The 15,254-nt window shown below is 43.0% G+C and overlaps 1 protein-coding gene across 11 annotated transcripts in view; it reads right to left on the bottom strand.

Annotated features, from left to right (window-relative positions):
- Positions 1-15,254, bottom strand: part of pisd (phosphatidylserine decarboxylase) — a 132,438-nt gene that overhangs the window by 58,600 nt on the left and 58,584 nt on the right. Inside the window, exon 1 of one of the 11 annotated variants that reach the window (XM_088000195.1) lies at positions 4,215-4,275. The exons of the other annotated variants lie outside the window; for them this stretch is intronic. The gene's annotated coding sequence lies outside the window, so the exon portion shown is untranslated. Of the gene's footprint in view, positions 1-4,214; positions 4,276-15,254 lie in introns of those variants that run through there. 11 annotated transcript variants of the gene reach the window in all.

Raw genomic sequence — 15,254 nt, 5'->3', positions numbered from 1 at the left:
GTGGCTCCCAGCCCAACAATGCCTCCATTTTAACATTCTCAAGCGCTCCTTAACCTAGCTTCTCTCTGTCTTTATGGCAGCCTGCAGCCGCCAAAACCCTCCAAAATCTTTGAGCTCCTTGAATTGTGGCCTTCTACACATCTCCAATTTCCTTTGCTGCACTAATGGCAGTCATGCATTTATCTGCCCTAAACCGCTCCACCTCCCCACTTCTTTATAATGACATCTAAAATCTGATATTTTACAGGGTTTTAAATATTAAATATCGCATGATAACATGCTTGTATAGCACTCAAAAACACTTTACGACATTAAAGGCACTAATTAAATGTAAGTTGCACCTGCTACAGAATGGTTCTGCAGGTAGACAGAAGGATGCTATATAGACTGAAAGATGCAAAGGCTTCAATGTCTTCAGCATGTCTCAAAGTACATTACAGCTGAGTCACTGCCACAATGTAGGAAATGTAGCAGAAAATTTGTGTATAACAAGGTCTACACTAACAAAAGTGCAATATTGACCAGATTATCAGTTTCAGTGCTGTTGGTTGAAGGATAACCTTTGACCAGGCCCCTGGGAGAAGGTGTCTGCTGTGCTCCGAATGGTGTTCTGGAATTTTTACATCGCACCCCCAAGTCAGGCAGTTCAGCATTTCATTCAAAAAGCAGCACTGCCAACACAGCTGTGCTCCCTCACTAATGTCAGCCCTGAGTTTCTGCATTGAGACTTCAACCTATACCTTCTGACTCAAAGTGAATGTTATCAATTGAGTCACACTTTAAATTAAGAGTCACAAGCTACATACTGGCAATTAAAATGAATTATGTGGTTCTGGAATTCATACCAACTGCCACCGCTACACTGATTAAAGAATCACATTTCAGAATTGCTTAATCAGGATAGATATTTCAACAAAGGTTATTAATTTGAAGAAAATAGCTGGCACAAGACCTTAAGAAACCAAGACCTACAAATAGAGAGAGGCGGGATATATCACCAGCGCTTCACCAGGGACTCTCTCTGATGATGTTACCTAGTATGGTGACGAAACATCTGACAACAAACCTTTCAGTTCAGCGAGCTAACTTACATGCTTAACATCAACCTGAGCTACAAATCTTGTCAAAAATTGCTGGCACAAGATCAGTCAGCAATCATAGAGTGTACAGCTCAGAAACAGACCCTACAGTCCAACTCGTCCATACTGACCTAACCTAATCTAGTCCCACCTCCCAGCACTTGGCCCACATCCCACTAAACCTTTCCTATTCATATACCCATCCAGATGTTGTTTAAATTCTGTAATTGTACCAGCCTCCACCACATCCTCTGGCAGCTCATTCCATACAGGTACCACCCTCTCATGAAAATGTTGCCCCTTGGCTCCCTTTTATATCTTTCCCCCCTCACCCTAAACCTACACCCTCTAGTTATGGACTTCCCCACACCAAGGAAAAGATTGTTTTTATCCTAATCATGCCCCTCATGATTTTATAAACCTCTATAAGGTCATCCCTCAGCCTCCAACGCTCCAGGGAAAACAGCCCCAGCCTATTCATCCTCTCCCAATAGCTCAAATCCTCCAACCCTGGCAACATCCGTGTAAATTGTTTCTGAACGCTTTCAAGTTTAACAACATCCTTCTGATAGAAAGGAGGCCAGAACTGCACGCAATATTCCAACAGTGGGCCTAACCAATGTCCTGTGCAGCCGCAACACGACCTCCCAACTCCTGTACTCAATACTCTCACCAATAAAAAAAAACAGACCAAACGCCTTATTCACTATCCTATCTACCTGCGACTCTACTTTCAAGGAACAATGAACCTGCATGCCAAGGTCTCTTTGTTCAGCAACACTCCCCAGGACCTTACCATAAAGCGTATATATTCTGCTCTGATTTGCTTTTCCAAAATGCAGCACCTCACATTTATCTAAATTAAACTCAATCTGACACTCCTCAGCCCATTGGCCCATCTGATCAAATTCCCGTTGTACTCTGAGGTATACCTTCTTCACTTTGATTCCTGAAGAAGGGCTAATGCCCGAAACGTCGATTCTCCTGTTCCCTAGATGCTGCCTAACCTGCTGCGCTTTTCCAGCAACACATTTCCATCTCTGATCTCCAGCATCTGCAGACCTCACTTTCTCCTCATACCTTCTTCACTGTCCACTACACCTCTAATTTTGGTTCATCTGCAAACTTACTAACTATACCTCTTATGCTCACATCCAAATCATTTATATAAATGATGAAAAGTAGTGGACTCAGCACCGATCCTTGTAGTACTCCACTGGTCACAGGCCTCCAGTTTGAAAAACAACCCTCCACCACCACCCTCTGTCTTCCACCTTCAAGGCAGTTCTGTATGCAAATGGCTGGCTCTCCCTGTATTCCATGAGATCTAATCTTGCTAACCAGTCTCTCATGGGGAATCTTGTTGAATGCCTTACTGAAGTCCATATAGATCACATTTACCACTCTGCCCATATCAATCCTCTTTGTTTCTCAATCAAGTTTGAGACACATGATTTCCCATGCACAAAGCCTGCTGACTATCCCTAATCAGTCCTTGCCATTCCAAATACATGTTCATCCTGTCCCTCAAGATTCCCTCCAACAGCTTGCTCACTGATCGATAGTTCCCTGGCTTGTCCTTACCACCTTTCTTAAACAGTGGCATGTTAGCCAACTTTCAGTCTTCCGGCAACTCTCCTGTGACTCTTGATGATACAAATATCTCAACAAGGGGCCAGCAATCACTTCCCTAGCTTCCCATAGTTCTAGGGTACACCAACGAGCTTTTGCTCATGAACACTGGATTTTTGGATTGCTTCAATCTTTCATTTCAGCTCTAGGGTATTACCACTTTTAAAAGAAGATCCGACATCCCTTGGCTTTCGACAGCATCTTTTTTCACTGGGAATAGTCACATTTTGCATTTCTCATTAATTATTTTGGCTACTGCAATATCTCTTTTCCAGTCTTCATAAGTAATGATGCATCACAACATCAGACCTCATTGTAGACCTAGTAATGGTTAAGTACATTTATTTAAGATGAACAAGTGAATAAATGTCAGGAAAATATTGTCAAAATTGTCTGTTGCATCTCAACAATAGTTGTAATCTAAACAAACGTTTTGTTATTAACGTTTATACATGGTAGTTATTGTCTGAACCCTGCAAGAACTGTGGTAGCCTGAGATATATCAGGGAACCAGAATACTCAGTGCATAGTTATGGTAATTTTGCAGAGCATGACTTTGCTGTCTGGAGATATCAAAAAGGGGCATTTTTCTAGCCCCTGTATAGTCTGTGAGAGCAGAGAATGAATGCTTTGGAAAGGGAAACCTGAGATTAACAGCTGTTACACACTTAAAAATGCACATGGGGGAGGGGGACAATATTCTCAAACATGGCTCAACCGTAGGGCAAAAGGGTCAGCACTGGGATTCCCGAGGGTGACAGACAGTGGGGGTTAGTGCAAGAAAGCAGCCGGATGCTCTGACGGGGGGGGGGCCCAGAGCCGGTATTCTGTCAGGGCGAAACCAAATGGCCAGCCCTCCTCATTCAAACCAATCTCTCTGGTAGTGCAGGCGGCTGCACAACCCAACCCAACGGGCACGGCAGAGTGCATTCAGAAACCTACTTTGAATTACTCGCTTTTCACAGTGTTCATTTTCACCGTATCATCGCGCCATCGTTTAATAAACCGTGCGGTTTCAGTCGATTACCCAATAAATATTCCGTTTTTGACTAATCATCCCCCCTTCCCCAAACCCCGTCTCCAGTATAAACTATTAAACAGCCTCTTTGTTCAGTGCACACAATAGCTGGCGAGAATCAGCATTTCCAATGTCACCATTTTGAATGTAGCTGTTTTATATATATTTTTCAAACAAAGGTATTTCAAAGTGCTTACACCTCAGTTCAATTTTAATTTTCCTTTTGCAGAAAATAAAAGCCTGCGGCGTTTCTGAAGACATTTGGTCTAATTTGTTCTGTCAGAAATGTTGAGAGGGAAGGGGCGGAGGGAATAGTCCCCCACCCCTCGGATAACACTAAGCTCTTTCTTTCTCTGTCTTTATTCAAAGGGCTTCCTGAGCTGCACCCTCCCCACCCCCACCCCCCCACCCCCTCGCTACCGTCAACCCTGCGGCTCTCTTATTTTCCAAAGGGATGGCCGGTGCCGGCAGACAGACAGACTCACCCACGCTCCGCCGTATCCAGTGTAGCACTAACACCAGAGGGAGACTGAACAGCCCTGAGCCGCTTGCTGTGTGTCAGACTGAGGAAGAGAGCGCTCTCCTCCTACTTTCATGCAGACAGCCCCTCTCCTCATCTCAGCTATCGCGGTTTAGCTCAGGAAATGCCAATTTAGCAAGCACTTCTTTAAAAAAAAAATCACCCAGGCTCTTGCACCCAAACTATTATCCTACATCTACTAAATAGAAAACAAATTCAAGCTTATTTAACATTTCCATTTTCTTTTCAAAATTGCTCCTTGAAGGTCATAAGTTTCACTTGTAGATCAATTGGCTACTCTTCCTATGAAGAATTCTGGTCAATTCCCATCCCTAAAAACTTACCTAACTGTGACAGTTACTACAAGCGACCACATAAAAATCCCACCTTCCTACAGGTCATATAATTTAATAAGACTTATGAAATGAGCACACTCACTCGGTTATTAATCTTTCAGCAAGCAAAGCATCTTTTTATTAACTCAGGAACATGGGCTGGGTCAGCAACGTATCACCAGTCTCTAATTGCCCTTGAGAAGGTGGTAGGCAAAAGGACTGCAGAGTCTGGAAATCAGTCTAGATTAGAGTGGTGCTGGAAAAGCACAGCAGGCAGCATCCGAGGAGCAGGAAAATCAACGTTTTGGGCAAAAGTCCTTCATCATGACTTTAGAAGGTGGTGTTGAGCTGTCTCCTTAATCTGTGGCAATCCATTTGGTGTAGGTACATCTGCTTTTAGAGGGGGAATTCCAGGAAGGAATGCAATATTCTTCCAAATCTGGAGGGTGAGTGGCACATAGGGGAACCTGCAGGTAGTGCATTTCAATGTACCTGCTGCCTTGGTTCTTCTAGTCAGAAGTAGGTGTGGGTTTGGAATATGCTAAGGAATCTTAGTAAATCATTGCAGTGTGACCTTTCAAACAAACAGTGTTCTCCTCTTAGTCAGCCTGCCTGGATTGAGGATGACTTGCTGCCAAATGGCTTGGGAGATGGCTGACAAGAACAATGCAACCTGTAGACCCTACCACATGCCGGGCAGGGCAGCTTGACGTATCAGGCAGATGTGGTATTTGAGGTTTGTGCGCTGTCTCTGATGAATCAACTTTCCTTCCACCTGCTCCCACTGAAGGGAATTGGATATATCTTTAAAAATGAACAAATAGGCAGGATAAAAGAACAAGCAAGTGGAAATATTTGTACAGTTCTTTCAAAGAGGTGGCCACAGGCATGGTGGGCTGAGTGGCTTTTTTATACTGTACAACTCAACATCAGACACAAATTCCTTGGACATATTCCAAAAGGTCTAGAATTAAATGTATCTTACAGTAAATGAGGCCTGAACTTTTATGCATTAATTAATGCCATATCCCAAAAGTTTCATTAGAATACTTAAGTCCAGGCGGACACCATGAAATACTATGAGGTGCCATCCATATTTGCTCCTTAACACATTCTCTTTTCTTGCATTGTAATAGTGCTCTGTGCATATGGATTTTCACTGCAGCATTTTTGTGCTCTAATGAATAGAAATTTTCACACTCAGAACAGCAGCAGGCTTGGAATAGAGCACTAGCAACCAAGGGACATATCGGTTGTTTGAAAAGTAAAGATTTATCTTTTAAAAAAAAACACATGAACTCAGTTTTTAATTTACAATACAGAAATATCCGGGAGCACTAAATGAGAGAAACAGAAAATCGGACAGCTCAGCATTTACAATGTCAACATCCCACAATGAGATTGTATCTGGTGACAGGATGTGATGAGGCATTATCCCAAGCAACTGAAACAACAGCTTTACTCATACAAAGTTGTTAAGAAGCAACTGAATGAGAGTGGAGAACTGTATTAAAGATCTATTGACAAAGGGTAGAAGAAGTTTGGAACTCTTCCAGAATTAGCAGTGGATGCTCCATTTGTTGTTAATTTTAAATCTAATATAGATTAGTTTTTGTTAAAGAAATGTATTAAGGAATATAGGCCAAAGGCAGATTATAATATAAAGTTTGGCTACATATCAGACATGATCGAAATGAATGGTGGAACAGGCTCGCGGGGCTGAATGTCCTACTCCTGCTCCTATGCACCTATCACACATTTAAGGTTCCATATTTCATTCATGCCAGATTGAAAATATGCTTTACAACATCTGTTTTACACAAAGACCTTTGTAAACCAAACAATGCAATTCCATAGGTCCTCTTCATAGGGTCCCAACAGTATGAAAAAACACCATTCAGTCCACTGAGTCCACATCGACCCTCCATAGAGCATCCCACCCAGACCTAGCCCCTATCTCGATCTCCACATTTCCACGTACACCAATCAACTTAGACTCTGCGGGCAATTTAACCTGCACATCTTCGTACTGTGGGAGGAAACTGGAGCACCCGGAGGAAACCCATGTAGACAATGAGTTTGCACAGTCGGTCATTCAAGGGTAGAATTGAACCCAGGTCCCTGACACTGTGAGGCAGTAGTGCTAACAACTGAGCCACCATTCTGCCACTTCTTGGCTGTATCTTCAGTAATCAGAAGACTTCTACATCTCAAACTTTTGGACCAAGGAGTCATTATTTCACAAAGTGAATTTTTTCTCCTTTCTCTCTTCCACCTTCATGCAGCCATAGAGTCAGATGTACAGCAGGGAAACAGACCCTTTGGTCCAACTCATCCATGCTGATTAGATATCCTAAATCAATCCAGTCCATTTGCCAGCATTTGGCCCATATCCCTCTAAACCCTTCCTATTCATATACCCATCCAGATACCTTTTAAATGCTACAATTATACTAGCCTCCACTTCCTCCGGCAGCTCATTTCATACACGCACCATCCTGTGTGAAAATGTTGCCCCTCAGGTTCCTTTTAAATCTTTCCCTTCAGTTTATCCTCGCTCCTGCTGTGGGATCTCTTATCACAGCACCATCTGGTACTTGACAAGGACCAAGCACATCTACCATACCAGGTCCTTCATCTGAGCCACCTGTCGTGGAATCAAAGGATAGAGAAGCTAATGCACATTTGATCTTAAAATTGATCTTAAACCTATACCCTCCAGTTCTGGACTTCCTCAACCTAGGGAAAAGACTTTGTCTATTTACCCTATCCATGCCCCTCATGATTTTATAAACCTCTACAAGATCACCCCTCAGCCTCCAACACTCCAGGGAAAATAGGTCAATCTATTCAGCTTCTCCCTATAGCTCAAGCCCTCCAACCCTGGCAACATCTTTGTAAATCCTTTCTGAACTCTTCCAAGTTTCACAACATCCTTCCTATAGCTGGGAGACCAGAATTGCACACAATATTCCAACAGTGGCCTAACCAATGTCCTGTACAGCCACAACATGACCTCCCAACTTCTATACTCAATGCACTGATCAATAAAGGCAAGCATACCAATTGCCTTCTTCACTATCCTATCTACCTACAACTTCTCTTTCAAGGAACTATGGACCTTCAAGATCTCTTTGTTCAGCAACACTCCACAGAACCTCACTATTAAGTGTTTAAGTCCTGTCCTGACTTACCTTTCCAAAACTCAGCACCTCACATTCATCTAAATAACACTGAGGTAACCTTCTTTGCTGTCCACTACACCTCCAATTTTGATGTCATCTGCAAACTTACTAACTATACCTCTTATGCTCACATCCAAATCATTTATATCAATGATGAAAAGTATGGACCCAGCACCGATCCTTGTGGCACTCCACTGGTCACATGCTTCCAGCCTGAAAAACAACCCTCCACCACCATCCTCTGTCTTCTACCTTTGAGCCAGTTCTATATGCAAATTGCTAGTTCTCCCTGTATTCCGTGAGATCTAACCTTGCTAACCAGTCCCCCATGTGGAACCTTGTCGAACGCCTTACTGAAGTCCATACAGATCACGTCCACCACTCTGTCCTCATCAATCCTCTTTTTCACTTCTTCAAAAATCTCAACTTAGTGAGACATGACTTCCCACACAATAAGCCATAGTGACGATCCCTGCTCAGTCTCTGTCTTTCCAAATACATATAAATCCTGTCCCTCAGGATTCACTCCAACAACTTGCCCAGCACCGATGTCAGGCTCACCGATCTATAGTTGCCTGGCTTTTCTTTACTATCTTTCTTAAATAGTGGTGCATTGGCCAACCTCTAGTCTTCCGCCACCTCACCTGTAGTTATTGATGATACAGGTAGTTCCCCTATAACTGCAGAAGTGCGTTATAGCAAAACCTCGCTTAATTGAAAATCACTTAAAAATAATGAGGCTGATGGGAAAAGTGGGGTTGGGGCATACCAGCAAAAAAACCTCACGATCACTCAAAACAAAATCACCAAACATCTGATGCAAAGTATACCACAGCCTGAATGAAGATTGAAATCATACTTATTAACAAAAGTAAATTTAACACAGTACATTTTTAAAAAATGGTCTCTGTACAGCACCTCTCACAGTGCTCTGTTGGCAGCTGACATCAGCACATATGCAGGACAGCCCGTACACCAGAGTTCACATCGCACATGTGCAAAAAGGCACTGGCCTTGGCGCTGACATCGTGCTAATGCAAAATGGCACACTGACGTCAGCTCGTGCACAGAACAGCATGAAGACCGGCTCAGACGTCACATGTGAGGCCCTTTTGCAGAAAAGAACAAACACTGGCACGTGTGCAGAAATTTCAGCACGCACACCGGCCTGTGCGCAGAATGAAGCGTCACCAGCATCACGCTATTGCCGACTGAGGTAAGCGTTCTCCAAATTATACTCCTCTAATTCTTCAGCCAAATCGCACTGCCAAAATACACCTCATTTCAGAACTACCTATACAAATATCTTCGCAAGGGGCCAAGCAATCACTTCCCGAACTTCCCAGAGGTAAGGGATGCACCTGATCAGATCCAGGGATTTATCCCACCTTTATGTATTTTAGGACATCCAGCACCTCTTGCTCTGTAATATGGACATTTTTCAAGATGTTGCTATTTATTTCCCCCACATTCTGTATCTTCCATATCTTTTGCCACAGTAAACACAAACAAAACACTCGTTTAGTATCTCCCCATCTCCTGCACTTCCACACATTGGCGGTTTTGCCAAGTAAGGAGTCCTATGTCTCCCTAGTTACCTTTTTCTCCTTAATGTAGTTGTACTTTGTGAAAATCTGTATTGTATCAATGTGAGAAAAACCTGTCCCCTTTTCTAGCTCTAGTTTGTGTCTCCTTGTCCATTGGAGAAATACCTTTTCTGCATTTACCCTATCAAATCCATTAAAAGTCTAATATTTTAAATAGCTTTAGCCATCATATATACTTTATGCGATCACCTCTTGGAGATTCCACACTAAGATTTGTCACTACTTCCTGATAATGCTCTTGTATTATTTCCCCTTGATCTCAAAGTGCTAACTCTGGTCGGGAATACAATCACTCCCTCCTCACTTAGAGTCATCAAGATGTGCAGACGGAAACAGACCTTTCGGACCAACTCGCCCATTCCAACCAGATATCACACTTAATCTAGTCCCATTTGCCAGCACTTGGCCCATATGCGTCTAGACCCTTCTTATTCATATACGCACCCAGATGTCTTTTAAATGCTGTATTTGTACCAGCCTCCACCACTTCCTCTGGCAGCTCATTCCATACATGCACCATCCTGTGTGTGAAAAAGTTGCCCCTTGGGTCCCTTTTATATCTTTACCCTCTCACCCTGAACCTATTGCCCTGTGGTTCTGGACTCTCCCACCCCAGGCAGAGACAGAGAACACAGGGGCTAACACCTTCAACCTATTATCTGGCTAACACCAATTGTTATAGTTAACCTAAGAACGTAACTTCTAAAAAAGGTTTTGTGATTTACATATGAAACATGGTATTCAAACAGATGAAAGACTCAACAAACAATCAAGGTATTTTTCAATGTATAATTTCAGTTACATCACACTGTAAACTTTTGCTATAAATTCTGTGTCTTACAATTGTCTCTTCCACAACCACCTGATGAAGGAGCAGCGCTCCGAAAGCTAGTGCTTCCAATTAAATCTGTTGGACTATAACCTGATGTGTGATTTTTAACTTATTCACCCCAGTCCAACACCAGCATCTCCAAATCATGCCCCTCATGAGTTTATAAACCTCTATATCAAAGTTTTTAAAAAAAAGATACAGTACATGAATGTCGCCCATGCTTAATGCCCTACACTGCGTGAAGTGAAATGAGAATTGCCAGAGATCCATAGACTGCTCTCTGGTTAGGGGGCAATTGGTGGTGAACTAAGGGTCACCACCCCACAGGTGAGGGAGAAGTTTCAGAAGGTGGCATCTTCAAACAACATGGCCCAGCAATACCTAGAACTTAAACTTACCAGAATCATTGAACAGTACAGCACGGAAACAGACCTTTCGGCCCAATTCGGCCATGCTGACCAGATAGCCTAACTTAATCTAGTCCCATTGCCAGCATTTGGTCTAAATCCCTTTAAACCCTTCCTATTCATATACCCATCCAGATACCTTATAAAAGTTGTAACTGGACCAGCTTCCATCACTTCCTCTGGCAGCTCATTTCATACACGCAGCACTTTGGATGAAAACATTGCCCCCATCTTTAGATTCCTTTTAAATCTTTCCCCTCTCACCTTAACCCTATGCTCTCTCATTTTGGACTCTGCTACCCTGGGAAAAAAGACCTCGGCTATTCATCCTAGACATGCCCCTCATGATTTTATCAATCTCTGTCAGGTCATTCCTCAGTCTCCGATGTTCCAGGGAATATAGCCCCAGCCTGTTCAGCCTTCTTAGCCTGAGTTTCAAATCCATCAATTTGCTCCTTCCTATTTGCTTTATCCAATTTCTGCTGACATCCAAGAGCTCCTCCAAATCAGTCCTCTTGCACAATTAGATTTTTACCACTTCACTACTGGCCTATTGGACCCTGAACAAGATTCTCTCCTTAAGCCTGTCTATATTTCTAGCTCCCAGCTTCTCCTTCCGTCAGACACTCCTTAAATAAAAATGTATCTCCACTCACACTAATATCCAGGTGGCCTGGTGTGAAACTTTATTTGATTACACTCCTGTGGGGTGACTTAGGATGTTTAATGATCAGGAGAAAAAAAAGCTCCTCTGCCAAATTCAGAGCCCCTGAGGCTAACTACAGCATGCCTGAAATTGTTGAGTCAGGTGACCACACGGCAAAATCGATAAAGTGTGGAGCTGGGAAAAGCACAGCAGGTCAAGCAGCAGAGGAGCATGGCAGTCAACATTTCACGTCAGAACCTTTCATCAAGACTAGGAACAGGTAAGGGGGCTCAGAAATAAATAGAGGGAGGGGATGTTTGGGGGGATGGTCAGCGGGGTGGCAACAGGCTAGGTCAGGTTAAGAGAGCTGGGCAGAGAAGGAGGGCTGGACCTGGGATGAGGTGGGGGCGGGGAGATTTGAAAGCTGGTGAATTCTATGTTAAGGTCATATGGTTGTAAGCTTCTGAGGTAGAAGTTGAAGTGTTCTTCCTCCAGTTTGTACATGGCCTTATTTTGATAGTGGAGGTGGCCCAGGATGGACATGTCATCAGGAGAGTGGGAAGGGCAATTGAAACGTCTGGCACCCAGAAGGTGGGGTTGATTGAAGTGTACAGACCATTTAAGTTCCTTGAACCAGTCTCCGAGTTTGCGTTCAGTCTCTCTGATGTAGAGGAGACTACATCGAGAATAACATATGCAATAAATCAGGTTCAAGGAAATGCAGGTGAATCTCTGCCAGATTTGGAATGATTCTTTGGGGCCTTGGACGGAGGTAAAAGGGGAGGTGTGAGGGTAGGTGTTATACCTTCTGCGGTCACAGGGGTGAAGCAGAGGTTGGAGGAGTGGGTGGACCTAACGAGGGAGTCGTGGAGGGAACTGACTCTGCAGAAAGTGGATAGGAGTGGGGAAAGAAATATCATTTTGGTGGTGGGGTCAGTCTGCAGGTGGTGGAAATGGCAGAGCACGATGAGCTGGATTCAGAGATTAGTGAGATGAATGTGAGGACCTGGGGACTCTATTTTTGTTGTGGTGGGGGGTGCGGTTTGAGAGCAGAGGTGTGGGAAATGGAGGAGATGTGGTTGAGCGCATTTTTAATCACAGGGGAGGGGAAATAACACTCCTCAAAGTAGAGGATATATGGGATAGTCCAGGAGTGGAATTGCTCATCCTGGGGGCAGATATAGCAGAGGTGGAGGAATTGGGAGTACAGGATCATGTTTTTTGGGACGGGGTTGAGAGAGTTGAGCGCGAGCGACAGCAAGTGAGAGTGAGGTGTAGTCAAGGTAACTGTATGGGCTGACAGGTTTGAAATAGATGTTGGGTGCCAGAGATGGAGGCGGAGAGGTCCAGAAAGGGGAAGGTGTCAGATTGATCCAGGTGAATTTGAGGTCAGGATGGAAGGTGTGGGTGAAGTAGATGAACTGTTCAAACTTCTCATGGGAGCAAAGACCAACACCCAAAATTGGGATCTTTGTCTATATGAACATCAGGTTTTTCTATATAAATTAATTTCTTCCAAATTCAGATTAAAAAAAGAGATAATGTAGGAATGTATTTACATACTGGAAGCTGTGATGTAAATGATTAAAAAAAAGGACTATTGAAAGGTTTCATTTCCATCAATTCAAGGTCACTACTGGAGATATAAATTATCAGGAAACTTAATACTTAACTGAGCGATGTATTAATTCATTCACCTCTGGACCGGACTTTGAACACTTGCCTGACTGAGGAAATGAAAGCATTTTCGCTCGGATAGCTCTAATGTGATTAAATGAAATGGGTTTTGATAGTCTCAAACCAATTGATACTTCGCTCCAATCTATGCATTCAACATTACTCTATCAAGGCCAGTGCAGAATTAGATCTTGGCCAGGGCACAAGAAAACCACTGCAACTAGATTGGCAGGGACTCGAACCAGGGTGGAGGGGGAAATGGAGATAGGGAGAGGGCGCAAGGTTGGTGATGTGGCAGAAAGAAAAGCACAACAGGATGGGTGAGGTGAGGAGAAGAGAGTGACAGGGGTAGGGGGGCTTGGGTAGAGAGTGACTGGGATGGGGTGAAAGAGGGCGACAAGGACAGGTGGCAGGGGAAAGGATGGTGGGTGCAGTGAGGAGGAGAGGGTAAAGGGAAGGAAAGAATATCAGTCAAGGTTTATACTCTTTCATTATTGTTGCACCAGTTAGAAAATAAGTGTGAAAGTACAAATGGGAGCATTCATTTTTAAAAGAATGTTGAGTGATGATAGAACAGCCTGGGAGTATGGTCACCTAGGCACATGAGAGAGGGGCTATCAATGCACTGCACCATGACATTCTGCAACAGCACAGACGAAAGCCAATTGACCCACTGAGTCACATTATATTTATATATATTTTAAGCAAATAGGACACAAAAGTGGCAAGAAAACTAATAATGCTATAAAAAGGGGAAGCATGGAAGTTAGAACATTGGTAGAGAAGAAAAGATTTGCAGGGTATGAGGAAAGGATATTAAGAACGATGATTAATTCACCTTGTAAAGAGCCAATATAGACACAATGGACTGAATGGCTTCCTTCTGTGCGGAGTAATTTTTGCAGGTGCTCTTTGGGTGTCATGAGTTACGGAATATTGGACTAGAGTAATGCTCCACTCTGTCTAACCAAAGGATGGGGCATAAACTGTGAATTTGCTTTTTGTGTTTACACACACAAAAAGGCTCAGCTGCATGCATTCCGAATCAATATAGTTTAGCATAAAGGTCAGGGGATTAACCATTTTGTGTGTGTTATTTCATAAATCTATTTGTAGTAATTTACTGTTTCAAAATAAATATAAACAAAAGCACTGGTAACTTTAATTAGGGGTGGATTCAACTTGCTTTGTTGAAATCTAAAATGGCTGAACAAAATGATAATCTCTGACGCATGAGAGAATTCTGATAAACGCTGTAAATTGTTACAATCAACTAATTCTACAATTACAAAGGTTCTGCCAACCCTCAAGTGGTGAAGAGTTATAGAAGACTTGCATTTCTACACCATTTTAGCACACATATCAAGCTACATTTTAAAGCAGTTCAGACAAAATTAATTGGAAGCTCACTGTTTTGTAAATAAAGTAGTTCCTGCATTTAGCTTAAGGTTTGAGAATTTCTGTATTTACTTTCGCATTTACAATTCTGTGAAATAAAATCTATAACAATAAGAATCTGCATTACTGACACAACACTGCTGTTTTTGCTTATAACAGACAATTCATTTCAAAGAAACTAGGAGAACATGAGAATCTTTCTGGGTACAATGGTTCCATTAGACTTTCTGCAATCTACTTGATTAGAGATTGTTTAGTAAAAACCAAAAGAACTTTGGATGCTGTAAATCAGAAACAAACATAGGTTGCTAGAAAAGCACAGTAAATCTGGCAGCATCTTGTGAAGAGAAATCAGTTAACGTTTCAGAATCAGTGCCCCTTCCTCATAACTGATGGTAGCTAAGAAAATTTCAGTTTACAGGGGAATCTCAATTATCCGAATATCAATTATCAGAAGGTCTCAATAGAATCATTACATCAAAGAGGTGTTACCAAAACACTAATTGCATCTTTTGTTTACAATGATTAAAAATGAACACTGCCAAGAGCAGTCCTGGATATCGATGGGAGCCCAAGCACTATCTCCAAATGACTGACCTTCCACCCTCCCACTCTCTCCCTCTCCACATTTTCCCTTGGGGTCCACACAGGGGTGTACCCTAAACCCCCTTACCCGCAATAATCTCTCCAATATTTTCCTGTACAGGGCAAAGGTGGAACTTGTCAAAACATTGCAGTAAAATGTTGTGTGTGAGGCTACGTGTGTAGACACGCACACTATTTGGAGACTCACCTCCCCCTGCAAAGGCAGCAGCAGTCTTACTGTTGGTATCCAGTCCGGCTGCCCCGGAGAGGGACGACGACGGGCAGGGTGCAGGGGGAAGGGGTGGAATGTGGGTCAGGGTGGACAGGGGCGGG

The sequence above is a fragment of the Chiloscyllium plagiosum genome, unplaced genomic scaffold (genome assembly GCF_037043375.1).
Source record: "Chiloscyllium plagiosum isolate Xiang-an unplaced genomic scaffold, Cpla_swu_hap1 HiC_scaffold_24, whole genome shotgun sequence".
Lineage (NCBI taxonomy): Eukaryota > Metazoa > Chordata > Chondrichthyes > Orectolobiformes > Hemiscylliidae > Chiloscyllium > Chiloscyllium plagiosum.
The sequence above is the reverse complement of the archived record's forward strand: the minus strand, read 5'-3'. Positions and strand labels throughout refer to the sequence as shown.